The 17859-nt window shown below is 45.2% G+C and overlaps 1 long non-coding RNA gene across 3 annotated transcripts in view; it reads right to left on the bottom strand.

The window, feature by feature from the left end:
- Positions 1-7012: 7012 nt before the first annotated feature.
- Positions 7013-17859, bottom strand: part of LOC129211531 (uncharacterized) — a 235950-nt gene continuing 225103 nt past the window's right edge. Inside the window, exons 6-9 of one of the 3 annotated variants that reach the window (XR_008578856.1) lie at positions 15114-15323; positions 12394-12607; positions 9824-10204; positions 7013-9729 (exon numbers count right to left, since the gene is read on the bottom strand). This is a non-coding gene — a long non-coding RNA (uncharacterized LOC129211531). The remainder of the gene's footprint in view (positions 9730-9823; positions 10205-12393; positions 12608-15113; positions 15324-17859) is intronic. The other 2 variants (XR_008578858.1, XR_008578857.1) reach the window with 2 other exon arrangements.

The following is a 17859-nucleotide window of genomic DNA, read 5'->3' as shown; positions in this document are numbered from 1 at the left end:
CAGAGCACAAGAGCCATTGGGAATTCCTGTTATTAAAACCGGGATTACATTAGAAAAATTATGGGGCTGCCGTGACAAATTACTTTCTCTACCGCACACGCAGGACTTGGCGCAATCAGATGCGCAGGCAGAAGAGCTGACCGGGCTCAGGAGAGCAGATAACATCACAATGAACACATTTACTCTGCTGCAGCTGCCCAGCACATCACCTAACGTTGTCCTCAGCCTGTCTTCAAAAACTCTCGGCAGGGCTCTGCCAGCCACCGGTGCTTGCCCACGTCAGCCCCTCTCTCCAGCCCACCTTGCTCACACACTACTGACCAGGCACATAAAACACTTCTCAAAATATTCCTATTTTGGTGCCTCTTGTTAGGCTTCTCTTCCCATTGCCCACCCAAAATTTCTTTTAGAGTCAGTTAACACAAAAGCCCTGTTTTGCTCCCCTTTATCAATGATCTTGTTGATCTTTCCAAGGGCAGCATCTGTTTTGTAGCGGAGCTCCCCAGGAATAATTTTTACATTTTTACGCATCTTCTCCCTGTTGTTTCGCTTTTGCTCAAACATCACTTGCTGAGCAGCAGGAGGAAGAAGCAGTAGGACCTTTACGGTCAGAGTTCAACCGTTCCTTTCACAGTCAGAAAGGACAAAGAAACGACAAAGTCCTTGCTCGTCAGAAGTCACCAGTGATGGTTTGCATCAACAACGTGAAGTAAACCGACAAGTGCAATGAGAGATTCAGGCACAGGGAACATCATCATTCTTTTGACAGCTCCCCAAATTTACATTTCCTTTATTTTTGTAATTGTTAGCTTGCCAAAGACTTCAGAAGACCTCGCTTTCTGCAGAACACCTGTCTGGGAATTACTTTGAAGTCACTAAAGACATAAAAATACAACTGTACGGGTGAGGACTGCTCCTACAATTCTGAATATAATTTCCTAATACCTGTGTCACTTTAATATAAAATCATTCATATAGATTGAAATCCATCTGACAATATTTACCCAAGCTATTCTCTTTTCTATCATGTCCTTTGCAGACAAAGTTCCCACACGATCACCTCTATCAGTTACCTCCAGGCTGACTGCCATGTCAAGTGCCAGCCAGGTTTGAAGGCTTCATTAAGACACTGCACAAAGTCTCAGAACGTTTACGTTCATTTCCAGGGTCTCTGTGATCTTGGTACAACTCGCGTACGGACGAGCCTGGCCCAGAGAAGCCTTCTCCTTCTATTTCCCCTTGGAGTCTGGGAACAGACAGAAGGAATTCAGCACTGCATAAAGCACCTCTCAAAAACTGCTGGAGGATGAATGTCTTCATCTTTTTCCTCTCTGAAAGGTCCTCCTTGCCTATCTGCAGCTCTCTGGGTGCTGACCACCTCTAGGTTTGTTTTCACAGTGCCAACACAACGCGAGTTACATACACAGCGGTGAGATATCGAGAGCCATCTCCCCTCCCAGCACAAACATTTCCATTTCACCCAGAGAAGGTTCAAGATAATAATTTGCTCCCATTCCAGGGGCAGACACATCTCTTCTTGGCCTCTCACCATACCACTTCTCCAGATTTCTCTACCTTGTACCTTCTTCCACTAAACCAGTCATGTTCCTTTCACTGGTGGCTCCATGGGAGCTCCACCTTCAGTGATTTCAAATCCAACCTCAGCCTCTTGAAGACACAACGTCAAGCTTTAGTTTGACCTTTATACCAGCCTGAGAGCTTCACTAGACTGAGGTTTCTTTCACCCTGTAGAGCAGCAGTTCTGCAAACATAAGGAACCAGAAAGACTTCAACCAATTTCCCCCGGTATTCGGTGCTTCCCCATGTAGCTCTTTACATATCTGAGTTTGGTAAAAACCAGTAGAAAAATGTGCACTAATAAATTGTGGAATTCATCCAACATACCATTCCTTCTTTTTCATACACGGTAACAATTACGTTACAAAAACACAAGAAGGATAAGTTACCTTCAAAAATATTTGCAGAAAAGGTACAAATGTTCTCACCTACATCTGTATAATTAACAATAACATAATTTAATAAGGCACTACGACATTGCAAAATGCATCTACAGACCATTTTCTAATAGTGCAGTTTTGCAGGACTAGTTCTTCCCAAAACCTGACCGGGTGCCTTGAAATGAAAATAACGAACTATGACTCTTAATAGCAGCACTCTCATCATCACTGGTTTATTGTATCATTTCTATGGACACTCCCAATACCTGCATGCTTTTCGTTCTGCATATCTTAATTAGTCTAATCAGGCTTGATTATAGGATACTGGAAGATTCACAAAATAATGACAAAATAATCACTATACGATCAAAAGCCTAAAACGCAAGCCATAGCCTAGAGCTACGGTGGAAGGCAACTACAAAACCCACCAGACATTTAGCCATCCTGCAATTAAGACCTGGCTCTGAAGTCAGTAACTGGGAGTAAGATCACACGGAACATGAAAGAGATTATATTGGAAGAGAAGTTGAGGCTGCCGTGCCGCCTTGGCCCTGGTTTATATTAAACATGAAAGCTGCAATGCAGATTAGAAGGTTAAGTTGAAGAAGTCTGTTTTAGGGCCTGCTGGGATATAAATCTGTTACTTTTACCTCTTTGGGTTTGTTCCTGGGCATTAGTTGTTGTTTGTTCTTTTCCACTCCAGGAACTCGATCCATCAGACTAAGACTCAAGTTATTTTTTTAAACCTGTATCAATACATTTTTGTTTCATGATTTTAACAGTGTATTCCTGGACCGTGGTTATGCTTTTGGCACCACCACAACACCAATAATATAGAAATCATCATTTTTTGGCCTCTATGAACTGCCATAATGAACTACTTCTACTATGAAATTAAGAACATATCAAACTAGCAAAAAGCCATTCTACTGATCATGGACGCTTTAATGTCTATTGCTACCATTTTCCACTACAATTAAGCGAAGCCAGACCTCAGCAATACAGGGCAAACACCAACCATGTGAGAAATTAGATCATGAAGCAAATGGGTAACTAATGAGATTCCGTGTCCTCAGACAAGCCCACTGCTGGCAGGACAATGGAGTGATCATCAGCTGGAGTACCTCTCCTTGTTCCCTACGTTTCGATGAGGTTTTATTCCGCTCATGCACATGGCTCCTTGGTATAATCTCAGAGACAGGAATCCACCTATTTAGCAGATGTGCACGACGCACGGAATTCCTACGTGTCAGTGTCCTTCAGCAAGGAAGGTTTATAGAGCCGTCAACTGAACAGGCACCCAGCCTGCAGCTGGAGATGGAAGACAGCTCGGGAGCTGGGGGTCAGCAGCAGAGCCGCTGCAGACCCCCGCACCCCAAGCAGCCTACGAAGGGGTTAACACAGCTTCACGGCCGTGCCTCGTACCCCAGGTGAGGTTCTGACCGTCTCCATCAGCGCTACCCACCTGCAGCTTCAGCCGGTCAGCAGGGACAGTTGTTGGCCACGACCTCCCCGGAGGGACCGGGAGGTGAGCGTCTGGGGGAGCATCTGGGCTGCAGCTACCAGCATTGCTGCCTCTCCCAAAATCCTGAGCGCCACGCGGTCCCTGGGAAGTTTCAAGGCAGAATCTGCCCGTTTCTGTGAAGAAAGGGTACAGCATCCCCCAGGGGGGCAGAAGGCTCTCCTCCCACAAACCGCTGAGCTAACTCATTGCTGACTGCTCCCTGCTCACTACCACTGACGATGGCTGAAAACTATGGAAACATAAACCGAACTGCATCATTAAAGCGAGCGATTGTGGAAGCCAGGCTACACAGATCCTGTTTTATAAGCAGACATTTGAAAGTGCGTCCAAAAAGAGCTTCTCCCCACTGCAAGAAGTGGGTGGGAAGGTTACTTAATGGGTTATCATGGATAATCCCTCGTTCCCCAAAACTATCTTCAATTCTTGGTCACCAAAATGACAGGCCCACCCAAACTCCATGGGCAGAGCTTGGCAGTTACTTTGCTCTGATAACAAAGCAAAGAAACATGAAAAAACCCCTCCAAAATCCCTCCCAGGCAGACAAAAAGAGAAATTACCTCCAGAGGAAATGGTGAGCCAAGATGTAGCTCCTGGGCATCCTCCCGACAGGACAGAAACCTCCCGAGGGATCACTAGTGGGTGTGCAAGAAGGCAGAACCTGCACCTGGTTGAACATCTGGGGCCATTCCTATGCACCTATGCTTTCGAGAAGATGCAAGCTGGCAAGGAGGTTGTGGAGGTGAGGAAGACTCCAGATGACAATCCCACTCCAGAGTTTTCCTTCAGGTCTTTTCTCACTGCTTGAAGAAAATGAGACAGTATTTTCCTCTGTACTTCAGCGAGGTATATTCAGCTCCACTTCAAAACCATGTGCCACCCCCCCCCCAATGTTGATACTGATCTGAAAATATTTAAATTGAAAAATAATATAATTATGCTCCTTTCTTGTCTTTTATGTTTGTATTCATAGGCTTTTAGAGAAAAATTTTAGATATATCAAATTATCTGGCAATGTACTAATTATTTCAATGGAAGTGAAGATTTTCACATGATGATATGATCCCAATTGGCAAAGTAAACATAATTACCAATATCACTAGAAAACAAAACCAGCAACACTTCAAAGCTCTGTGGGCTTTAGTCAGCAAATGTTTTTACAGTTGATCATTCATCACAAAAGGCTACTTATTATTCTTCTACAGAAAACCGCATCAATTTAACAAGCAATCTCAATGACCTTCTGTCTCTCTCCAATACCGCCAGTAGTGGGAAAACCTCAGAGTGAATGAAAAGACCCCCGATTTTATAGTTAGATTATTTTGATTTGATTGTGACCTGCTCTGAAATCCTGCAGCTGTGTTTTCTTTTCTTAGTTTTTCAAGCAAGTTCTGGGTCTCAGAAACCTTGGGTATGGATTTTAAAAAGCTCAGAAAAAAAGTGAAAGGATTTCACTGATTTCACTTTCTTCTGAAAATCCTCCTTTTCAGTGAACTGAAGGGATATCACTGGGATCTTCTGTTACTTTTGTGAGCCTGTAAAGGTCTGCTTTTTCTTTTTCTTTTTTTTTTAAAAAGGAACACCAAAATATGTAGACCCATGCTTAAACTAAGATTTATTACTCTACCTTCTCTATAGGGGTTGTTATGTATTTCAGAATTATATTTACTTCTGGCTTTGAAGCACTGTGGGATTTCCCTTCCCTTTCACGAGCACCTCCTGGGGTTACAGTATCTTTGTTTCTCATCCATGAAATAGCAGTGCTGCCTCTCAAAAATGTCACGGTGATGAGTAGCTATTGCTCAAATTGAGGGAAAATGCCTCTGCACCGGCAACAGAACTGCACTATCAAATCAGCCAAGAGGCCCATCAGGGCCGAGGGGTGCTGAGCATCGCCCCCCACCCCGGGATGGAAGGCAGGAAAGCTGGAGCATCCCCTCTGCCTTCCCACGGCTCAGCAGGAGCTGATGCCACTGACACCCAGTATATTAAATTTATTAAAGTTAGAACCCCTGACAAAACATTTCCTTCAACATTAAAATAACTGACAGGGATGAAAAAAAAAAAAAAAAAAGAGAGAGAAAAAAGTCAAAGACAGGCGGTACCTGCCGGATGACAACGCGAACGCTGACGGCCTCGCTGGGGAGCAGAGGCGCTTCCCACGGACGAGGACCTGACCTTCCTGCCGAAGCTCTGTCACCACAAAGCCACGCTGACGTCTCCTAAGGACACGGAGCTGCCAAAAAAAGAATTTACTCTTTTGCTACTAATATCCTATTCTTTTGACAAAATATGCAATCACAATTTTTACCCCTTTGGCTACCAAAAGTGTTCGATGGCCGTCGGAGTCAGCGGGACAGGCACATACCACATTTCATCACGCCTGGCGTCCGAAGCACGGCCATTCGCTGCGCTTCCAAAGGACCGGAGTCAACAGGGGAATGAGCGTCTCACTTTCCAGTACCGCTTATCTACCTTATTCCTTAAGGCAAAATCCAATTAGAAATTTAAATAATAATTAAATGAAAACCTTTCCAATCTTGACTGAGGCATTCCACGATTTTCGCCTTTCCTTTGTGTGCCTGTCTGTTAAGCTTTCTCTGCCATGGCTTCTTCTCACCAGTATACCTCGGGTTTAGTATTAGGTGATGAAGCACAAAACACTATTTAAATACTATAATTTCAAGAGCAAGCAAAGAACACTGCATTTATCTTCACTAACCTTGAATATGCCTGTCCCATCTAATGAAAAAAGTGATTGAAGGGACTTATTTTAGCTTACTATCCCAAGGCCCCCATAAAAGCTGAATGGTAATTTAATTAGTTTCCTTTCTGGTGATTAACTAGGAATTTCTGATCATTTAATCTGAGTGCACTTTGATTCATTAAGTATCTGTTTCCATTTTTTATACGAGGTTATTAAATACTCCTGCCCAGGTAACCGCCATCATCGGTATGCAGGACCACCAAGTATTTTGTATGAATCAGATCGGAAATATGCATGATGTGCACTGGATTTTCAAACCTGTTCGGGAGACTCACCTGACTAGATGATAAATTAGCAGTTAATTTATTCTGACAGACCTCGCAAACCGTGAGTCAGATCCTGCGATGAGGAAAATCGGTGCCGATCTGTGACTGCGGTTTTTACCTACTGCAAAGCGGGTCCCTCCGCAGTGCCGCGTTACGCACTCACCGCCCGGCCCCCGGGGTGCAGGGGCTGACCGGCGTTTGCACCGAACCAGCGGCGAGGACCAACGCAAAACCCAAGCGATTAAAGCTCTGGGGATTCTTCCACCTGAGAACAGCGGGAGCTCTCCGGCTTCGGTGCCGTTCCTCCTGACCACAGCAAGTCACTCAGTCTCCTGATGTATCGTTTCCCCCTTCGGTAACGGGGAGGCAGTAACTGCTAGCCTAGCTCATAAAGGATGATTAAATAAATCTATTAAAGTGCTATGAAGACTTAGAGCGCGATATACTTAACTTTTTATTTAGATTTAAAGCATATTATAAAGACCGTACATGCTCTCCAGGCACCCATACAAAAAAGGAAACTTACAATCCGTTAAAATGTTGCTTAGCAGCATAATGTAATAAGAAATGTTAAATTAACAGCCAGCTAATACTGCAGCAAAATGTATTTCATCAACTCCACCCAAAACTTTCCCTTTGCAGCTCTAACAAATAGCAGGAATGAAAAGCATGTTGGCAGGCAGACACGAAGGTCGGCTTCTCCTTTATCACGTAATTGAAAATAAAGAGAAAATGTAAGTATCTGTATCAGACAAAAGGTAGCAGGCCAGATTTCTAAGCACAAATACACTGTGAGTTATTTATATCCATTATGCCAGAACAGTAAGATAGGATTTGCTTCCTTGTATGAAAAGAAAACCCAAAAAAATCCAGCAGCTGAATGGCGCCTCAATTCTCTTTTCATTTGTTTTGATTCCCAGATAAGAGGGATGTAAGAACGCCCGATCATCCTGAATGGATTCCAGGGACGAACTCTAAACATAGCAACACCCACCTCCGGCACGGTGCACGCCGCCCCCCGAAACCCAAACAGCAGCGCTCCAGGGAAGAACAAACCAGATTAACATCTATCCTCCCGCTTCTCCCAACGCCCTCACGCAACAGACGAGTGCCTGGACCAGCCTTCCACCGCGTCCTGAAGGCCAACAGCTTTAAGCTCCTTGTAGAAGCTATTTGTCTGCACCCAAAGCCCGCGGCGAGCACGGGCGAGCCCCGTGCGCTGGAAGGCTGCGTGCCTCAGCTGTGCTCAGGGCGTGCAACAGCTCTGCACGAGGAGCGGGCTCTTCACCGCGACCTTGAGGACAGTTTCGCGCGCTTGCCTGGACTGAGATTTGCGTGTTTTCTAAGTCTGTGTCTTGTAAGAAATGTTCTATCGGTCACCAGGAGAAGCATACTGCATATTCTCAATGGTATTTTACATTAATGGTGATAACGCAGTCCAGTTTTAAGAATAAGGAAAGATTTTTAAGACCTGTAAAACCAGGGTAGAAACATGAAAATCCCAATTAGTGTGGAACCACCTAATAAATGCTGCCTTGTTAATGATAAAGACTTTTCGGGACTTAAAATTGGACCTAAACCTCATTTCACTAGGACTTTGACATACAGAGCTGTAAAACGGTCCCCAAGGCATGCCCCAACGCCAACTGCCAATCCCAGGCAGCCAAAAACCAGGCGCAAGGCTGCTTCCCTCCCAGCCCTCACAAATTCTAAGATTGCTTTAATCACCACAAGACGTTTTTATTCTTTTTTAATTAGTTATATCGTCTTTATCTGTATTTCAGATTCTGAGCCACCTTTTTTTCCCCCCCTCAACAACTGCAAGGAACAGAAACTTGATTTTATCTTTGAGTGGAAGCTGAAACGCCTGTATAACGTCACATTTTACAGGACTATGACGATATCTTTCTGCTCTGACAGGTTCAGAATAACGCTGGGCTTTGGGACCCGGCTGACTTCACTTATTGCCGGCCCAGCCCCGCATCCCAGCAGGAGCCGGCCGCCTCCACAGGGCTGGTGCAGGATCACACGGGCTGCATTTGTCACCCTTACCAATAATTAATCCCTTTCTCTGCTTGAAATCATACCAAAGGCAACGGAGCAACTCCAGGAGCAAGGTGACAGCCTTACACCAACAGACCATGAAGTGTTTGCATTTTATTGAAGGTTTCTTAAATCAAGGTTTCCCTCTCCCGTGCTGGAAATGCAAGACAAATTCTGCATGAGGCACGAAAGGAAAACTGACAACAAATAAGGAATGTGTCCCACTTCTACAGCCTGATGTACGGCCCAACCTGCCAGCATCATCTGCCTTAAAACCAATTCATTCTCTAACACTATTACTTGCCATGATGAAGAGCCAGGATTTTATTATTTCAAAGGAAGTCTGGCTTTTTAATTATATCGAATGCTTTTCAGAGGACAACGAAAAAGGTGTTATAATTCTAATTGTGCATCAAGAAAAAGCGTCATGATAGTAAAGATGTATCGGCTGATATTCGCTAGAACAATACAAAGATGGGAGCGTGAAGGAAAGCCTGCAATTATTCAATGTAAGCTGAGATAGTTAATCATTTGGTTGGACTGGGGAAAGATTGCTGTTTTGAATTTTAAAGCAAGTTACTGTCTATCCTTTCTGCGATGTGTCATTTTGTAGGAAGGGAGCCACAATTTATTATCACCGTCTCTGCAAATGAAGTTAAAACCAAGCACAAATCCAACCATATTCCCATTGCAAGTGTTAGCAGGTCATCAGCCAGATCTTCAAGGAAAGGCGCCGGGGATGAACCACCCGTACCGACTGCATTGACAGCTTACAGTGTGAGCCCGTGATGACTAAGCAAGGGGGTAATATTCACAGGTTTATGAAGCAGATCATTTCATCCACCGAATTAAGTGCAGAACCAGCTGTTCTCGCTGACTGCCTCAAAAACCCAAAATAAACCCAAACCCCTTGAGAGGCAGCAGTCTCAGCCTCTGCGAAGAGGCAATTTGCCTTTGCAGTCTTTGGGGAACAAGACACTAGAAGGAGACCAAGAAGCTAGAAACCGTGCAGTATTAGATCTCGGCAGGCTCTGGTCCCGAGGCTGCGCTGCGTTCACAGAGGAATCCAAAGGTGGGTTCTGACACCGGCTGGAGGGAGACGGAACCAGGCTGCAATGGTTAAATGCATCTTCTAGAGACGTATGATCGCACGAAGTGGGTTAGGACTGACGCCTGCAGTAGGAAATGATATGGAAGTAAAATTATTACCACTGGGAAAGAAAAACTGTTGAGAAAATTTATTTAGAGTGGAAAGGGAATGACTCACAAAATATGGCAGATGACTGCCTCTCACACCGTGGCCAACGCGGTCAATCCTGCCGCTGGAGCAAACACGGCCAGCCCTTCCAGTGCCAAAGGAACACTGAGCAGCGCAGTCACAGCTACGCCGAGGTCCGTGCAGCTGACGGCTCCCTGCCCATCGAGGAACAGCTCAGGAAAGAGTCCGTACCACAACGCACACTCAGCCTTTACAAGAACGAGCCTTTTGTCGGAAGCAGCGCTCCTCTGGCTTAGCATTGCTGGTGTCCCTGCAGCCCGTGCGTGGGACGGTGCAGGAGTGCTGGGACGGGACTGCAGAGAGCGGCTGAGAGGAGCACAAGGCTTATCGCAGCGGTCGGGGCCGTTTGGCCACTCAGCTCTGCGGACACTGTAAGAGAAACTCAAACTCAATTCCAACGTTCTACCAACCTCCCAAAGAGAGTCACCCATTACTGCTTCTCCCAAGCAGCTACACCACAACTGCATCGTTGCTTAGCATAAAGCTACCCAATTGGGAAAATTGGTTCTTCCGTGCTAAGGCACCATTTCCTTTGCATTTATACACACACGGAGCAAATAGCGTTACATACAGTATGCCCACAAACTGCACAGATTTATGCTGACTACCCACAGAGAAGGATTTACGTTTGTATTAACAGCAGTGTCTCTCATGAAACTCCTGCTGAAGCACATGGCTGGGCTCGGGCCAGGGGAGGGAGCCTCTAGGAACAGTGCTGCTATAAATAATATTTCAGAATACCCCAATATGAAGTTAGATGAGGATACAGCAGGAGAAGATGAAGACGAGAAAGAAATTGCAGCAGGGACGCATCGTTCCACAACCCATAAATCCCTTTTGGGTCATAGTCCACTTGCTGTTACTGTATGCACATTACTGGAATACACGTGAGAAAATGCAAGAAAAAGATTAAAATGTTCAATCATTTGCAAACGCTCCCCCAATGAATACGAGTATGTATTGGAAGAACAGCTCTAATACAAAACACTCCACCGTGGTCTAATCTTGCTGGGAACACAAACTGAATTATGTGGATGAATGCATCCGGGGTTTATCCGGCTGAGGAAGCGCGTCCCCATAGCCAGCCCGCGCGGGCTCCCGTCCCAGCCTCCGTCAGCTCCAGCCTGGCCCGGAGATACCTGTGGCATCGGAGGTGCCCGGGTGCCATGCGTGGCACTCGGCATGGTCCAACAGGGCTTGGAGGTACAGCCTACCTCAACAGCCAGAGTACGGCTAAACTGACATAGGCTGTCACCAACCACCACCTGATGACACCACGGGACGCGCAGGACTCCGCACAGCCACAGGACAGCGGAGATGTCACACGTGTCTGGTGACCTGCGGTCTCCTGGCACGATCTGGGTATGGTGGGATGGTGATGGAGAGGCAATTCTGCCATCAGATCTTTTTTACCAAAAAAATACATAATCTGTCAGAGAGCACATTTTGTTTGCGTGGTGGCATCTTGTACAACATTTATGCTCTTGTGCAGCTTTAGTAAACAGAAAACTAATTTCAAAGCTGGGTATGCAAAATTGTGTCACCAACCAGTGACTGCCCAGGCAAATTTCAGCAAGGAAACGCTCGGTCTCGTACCTAAGCACCCCGACTCGCTCCCACGTCTCCAAATGTTACAGAAATAACCCACGGGAGAAACAGGGGGACGCTCAAGCCCCAGAGAATTAGGGCGTAAGACCCTCTTTCTGTTTCTCCTTTGAAACCCTTTCTGTGATTTTTCAGAAGAGGTTTTTATCTAAGGATCAAAGTAATACTAGACAAAACACAGCCTATCATATGTAAACATTACTTGCTTGATTTTATTATCGATAAGAAGTTTGCATTAAAACCTTGGAAGAGCCTTGCTTGGCTGATGCAGAATGAAACGGCTAACGTGGCTTTAACCAAAACCCTCCTGTTCGATGGGGGAAGCGTCATGAAAATGGATGATGAAATGCCGAGGCTTCGTGGGAAGCTGACTGATGGGTTCTGCGAGTGCTTACATTTTAGGATTGTTTCTCTCATGGATACCACGTCGTTGACATACTAAAATCTGTATTTGTGTGTATTTCCATGATCTGATGCTGGTTTTTCACCTTGTCTGTGCTCATGCAAAGCAAACCCATACTACATTGTTAACAGAACATTATAGATTGATTTACTTTTTAACTTTTTTTTTCTATTGTATTGCTTAATAAAAAAAATTGAAATTATCTGGGATCCCGAAGGACTTGCAAAATCCCACCTGCTGCAGCCTGTAAGACCCCCAGACAGAAAGAGTAACCCATACCCACTGGGGAACGTCCGTACCGCGGCCCCTCCGCTGCCTGCTCCGAAGGGCCCCTCCGCTCAGCCGTGCATCGCTCGGCAGGGTCAGACGCCATTTCTAAGGTCTGAATTCTTCAGCTGCAAAATCTGGCCCTGCCGCGCCCGCGTTATCAAACAGGAATTGCAGTTTGCAAGCCCCGGCGCAAGGAAACACGCCGTTCACATCCTGCTAAGCAGAGTTTGCGCGTTTTACCCCTGCGTGACCAGCACCTTGCCCGAGCGGCCGCTCTCACCTGCACGGTCCTTCCCAGGTGACCTTATCTGCAGAGCGCACATCGTTTGTGCTTCCACCCTCCGGGAAGCTACAGCAGGATTAACGTTGGCAGAAATTACATCTGTCAGCAGCAGTTCCTTCATTTTTCATCCAGGCTGGGCTGCAGGACGTCTGGGACAAGGCTGCGTCTCCACCAAGGCTCAGCCACATGCTGCTCAAGAGCATAACCTGATCTAAAAAGTGTTTGATAGCGCTCCATAAAAAGTCCCCATTAGCTGTCTAATGAAAAAATGTGAGTACAGCTAAACTCTGACATTACCAAAAGCTAAATTAATATAAAGAGAAAAAAAACATCAGCAGCATTAGATGAAAAGTTGCTTCACAAAATTCTGCACTGAAAACCTTCTGCAGTGCCATGAGTGAAAAATTTCCACCTATATTAACTCATTTCATGTCCATTGATTTTTGTTTTACCAGTTGGAAAGTAACCATCCTGCACTTCTCCCTACCACTTTTCAAATAATCTCCGATTGCTGGACACATCCTAAGAAAGGTATTCGCTTTGTTTGTACTTTTATGAAGCATCGTTACTTTTCCCTGAAACTTTATTGCTCTGTAACTGAGGATCCGATGCCAAAAGCCTGCTTTTATTTTTACTGTGACAGAGCTGAAACGGCAGTGGGGATACAGGCAAGAGCAAGGCACTCGCCCTTTCTCACCCTCCATAGAGAAACACTTAATAGTGTCTCTATAAAAGCTTTCCTTACCGAAAACTTTACTGATCAGATGATTATATTTACTCATTTCCTGGGATGAGGCACGGGAAGTCTGTAGCGGCCGTTCCCTCAAACGATGGAGAAATCACAGCCACCAGCTGCCCGCAACGCTCCGCGCGGTGACCGATGGCACTGCCTGCGCTGGGCAGAGCCGTCCCAGTGCCAGGACCGAGAAACTGGTGAAAACCCAGTAACCGTGCCTGCTGCCTGAAGAGCCGTGGGAATTGTGTATTCGGAGGCACCAGACAGGGAAATCGTAGAAAAACTGTGTGCCACAAGAGATGAGTACTTAACTTCCCGACCCTGGTCGTACAGCTTATGTCAAGTGTTTAAACTCTCTGCCGCTTGATGCTGACTTCAAAGCCTGATGCTCTAAGAAGGGATAGTTCAAGCAATTACATATTACACTGTTAACACTTACGGGTTACACCAGGTGACCCCCAAAAATGGCTGTATTCCTGGCAGAGAAGGCAGGAACATCATTTACCAATGAACATTTTTGCTAGTCAAACTCTTCAGAACATGACATTAAAAACGTTCATCCACTTTGTTTTCAACCATGACAGTGCACACCTACAAGTTTTTCTTGCAACCACGAGAACCAGGGACAAAACGTCCGCGTGACATCCAAATCTCCCCTGACCACAAGAAGACAGGCAGTGAAAGGTCGCTGCAGATGTGCCCAGGGTGTTGCATCCCAGAGCTAACAGGATTTTGATCATCTCTTCCCTTACAAAAACTGTTGATGTAACACTGCGGCATCTAGAAAATTAATCAAGATGCACAAACCCTCTTTCAACTAAATCCCACCACACTGAGGAGGCCACTTCCCTCCATGCGGTTTTCCTTTTTGTCTCGAGAGAGAGGAACAGGAGTGGCAAACCAAAGAACTAAATGAAAAACTCTTAAAACGTACACAGCACGTTTCCTGGTGACTGCCAGCACGCACCAACACTTGCTTTTCAGACCAACCCTTGACAGAAGCAGCCACCACCGACTCTGTTGTTACACCAAAGTCACCCAAAAGCATCCTTCTTCCAGGCTCTTGGAATACTTATGGTACTTTCAGATTACTCTTACGGTACTTTCAGATTTTTACCATTTCTATATTAAGGGATGCAGTGAATTTAAATTATTTAAACCACATCTGCTTAATCAGAGATGCCTTTTTAAAGATTTGTTAGCTTGAAATATCATTTCAGCTTTTCTGCTGTTTTCTTCCCCATTCTCCCACACACAGTATGCCAGCAAGAATAACATCTTCCCACACTTTGGAGGGACGCAGCCAGGACCTGCTACACACTCATCTTCAAATACAGAGATAAAGTCTAGCAAAAGGTTTGTGAGACAGCTCTGCGTTGGTTTTGTTTGCTGCGCAGCAAGTAAACATGATTCACATGCCGGAGAGCTCAGAAAATGGGCTGATCACCGAGACCGGGTTGTAGCGGCATCCACAGCCTTGAGATTTTATAACATCATCCCCAAATTTGGGAACGCTGTTTTAAGAAATGCGATGGATACGCAGGCAACGACCTTCTCCAGATCTTTTACAGAATGGCTTGATTTCTACCTATGAAATCGCTTTCTCATTAAACCAACTGCTGTGTATTTAAAAAGAAGAGAATACAGAATTGCACCGTCCCTCCAAAGGAGTGCCACCACAGATTAAAAAAACCGCAGAGATATCGCAGAGCTTTAGAGAGAAGCAGCAGCTGAAACCCAGCTCTTTCCACGGCACCCACCGCCTGTACTGCGTACTGACCTACTGCGTACCTTTATCATTATTTTCCCCACAATTCCCATCATATTATTATTATTATTACTACTACTACTACTGCTGCTGTCACTTGCAACCACTAAAATCCACATTTCTCAAGATAATTCTCCTTCCCAGCTGAGGGACAGACAAAAAGATTTTCCTCTCCATAAGAGAGTGCCAAGAAAGCTTTTCAACGCGACTCACCCGGAACGTGCTGCCTCTCAGAAGCGCTCACCAGCCTCCATTCAGGCAAGGTTGGGAGTTTTTTAAGGACATTTCCCATGTTAGTGGCCTCTTGCTCTGCAAGCCGGGCAGCCAAACGCTTGCCCTGCAAAGATCCCGGCCACAGCTAAGTCGGAGGATGCAAAACGAAACGTGGCTGAGTCTCGGCACGATGATGGCTGTAATTGTAACCTGAAAGGAATACAGAGATTGCAAAATGTAACAGAGAGAGAAACCAGCACTATTTCCCTAGCAATCTGAGGAAACAAAGGAAAACTAAAATATATGAAGTAATGAATTTTGAAGCTGATGGTTTTTTTCTTTTTTTGACATCCACTAGAATTGGTGGTAAACTCCTTGCAAAATTATTACTTAAAAACCTCTTTTCAGCCAAAGGCAAGGTTTTTATAGCCTCTTACTGGATATTATTTGTGTGTCACACACGGCAGTAAAATAAAGCTGCACTCTACAGAATCGGTGGTTACTTGATTCTTCCCTTTTTTCCTAAAATGTCTTGGTGGCATTTTCCCAAAATCTTTTTCTATCTAATAATATCATCTTAGATTTGCCTTCTGCTTTCCAAAGAAATGAAATGCAGAACTACACCTTGCTGGGTACCAGCAGAAAATGCTGCTTCTCTACGAGCTAGTTTTTTGCTTTTCTTCAGCAAAGTGCTCTTCAGCAGCTATTCGAGCTCCTGAGGGACGCCGGGTTTCTCGTGCCACCCGATCGTCCTAATCAAACCTGCGCTCAGAATAAACCCAGCAACATCCCTGTGTGGAACCAAACTGAATTATCTATTGGGTAGGAAGAAAAAAAAAAAAAATTACACTGAATGATGAAAGCGCCTTTTCTAGCAGATAAATGCTGATGCCGGTAGGGATCCAGCAAAGATCCCGGCGGGTGCACGGCTGGGGGAGCCCCGACGCACACCCCGCGTACATCAAACCCAGATTCCCCGAGGCAGCACCAACAGACCATCGAGGTCTTTAATTTCCAGTGTATTTGATGAGTAGGTATTTCAGGCCGCTGGAGCTTTTTCCTCAGTCTTACTCCTTCATATTAACACTCCCAGGGATATAGTAATGCTACTAAAATGTCATTTCTAACACGTTGGTATTATATGGGAATCCTAAACGACCTTGGCCTGCCTGATCCCAACCAGCTAAAAAGCTCTTCTGGCACGATTTTCAGGTTATTCATCTTTTTATCCAGGTGTATGCAAGTAGCACTGAGTCACGCACCACAAACAGATGGAAAGTATCTTATATTTATGACCTGCCATCTTTTTGTATTTTTTTTTTTAGAAATTAATTTTTCATTAAATCACTTTGAAAATCTTTGAATTAACTTAATAACTTAATTCAAGGAGGAAAGACAACCCGGAATGGGCAGTTTCTAAGAAAACTACGCCAGGGTTGACTATCTGTGCCCAACCACTTAGCAAATTGATGCTCCGGATAACAGACAAAACATCCAAGGCAGATGTGGCATTACCATTTTCTGTCAAATTAGTTTTCCTTGTCTCTGCTTCCTTCAACGGGGAGCATCACCCCACCGCCTCATCTTACGTGATGAATTGCAGATAGTTTATAACCACGAGTATTAACTAAAACCAGATACTGGCTGTCGCAGGGAAGGTACGTCAGCAAAAAGGGGAATATCCCAGGGATTGTGCCAGGAAATTGGTCCTTCCTCCCCCTGGCCGGAGGAAGCCACGGAGCCTGGGGAAACTCCGGACCCCAGGAGAGGGGTTTTTCAGCCGTAACCCAGCTGAGATGCAGCAGCGTTCCCGTGCCCCAAGAGATTTTGCAAATTACAGATGAAAATGTAATACTTCAGAGCACAAAAAACGAGTCCGTGGTGGGTGCTTTGTCACAAGATTTATAGGTTTTGAGTGTTTCAGGTGTTTAAGTGCACATAAAGGGCACTTGACGTGAACTTCAATTGCCTCGGAATAGCGGGGAGCACAGCACAAGCCCCAGTTGTTTGCGACAGACTGCTGGGAGAGATCCTGTTGTAGAGCTACATTAAAAACACAAACCGACAATTAAAAAGAACCAACAGAAATACGTATTTCTGAAACGACTAGAAGTTCGTTCAAAGGAGATGGGTTTTGCCGCGTCCCAGCCCAGCGCTTGCGGGAACGCAGAGCGATGCCATCGTTAGGGCTCGCCTGGATGCAGCAGCAACACCGCGGCAGCGGTACCGGCCCCTGCTCGCAGCACGAGACCCCCAGGGAATAAACCAGACTCGTTCCTGCTATTGCACACGCTAAACTGTGCCTTTCCACACCTTTACGAGAAAAAAACAAACCACAAAAGGCACTGCTAAAAGTACATTTTTTTTTTTATGCAGCAAAGTCAGGTAACCTCATAAATTATGGAACACTAAAAATAAAATCACTTCTTCCGCTCAGTCTCAGCAAAGATGTTTTAATTGCGCGACCACGTGTGACTTTTTCTTCTTCGCTATTTCTCATTCAGTGGGTACGATGAAAGGGTAAAATTAAGGCTGTTCAGGCAACCTGAATTCTGACATTTAGAGAGGCAGTGAACTTCTCAGATCAGGAAACACTTACTATGTAATCTGAGTGGATAATATATGCACCAATTATGCATGAGGATAGGCGTATAGCTATTTGACAGTACATTTGATATATTGTATACACATAAAGGCCAAATTTGGCCTTTGACAAAACAGATCAGGTCTTTTAGCTCCACTGACA

This window comes from Grus americana, chromosome 11 (assembly GCF_028858705.1).
Source record: "Grus americana isolate bGruAme1 chromosome 11, bGruAme1.mat, whole genome shotgun sequence".
NCBI classification, from domain to species: domain Eukaryota; kingdom Metazoa; phylum Chordata; class Aves; order Gruiformes; family Gruidae; genus Grus; species Grus americana.
This window is presented reverse-complemented; position numbering and strand designations above follow the sequence as displayed.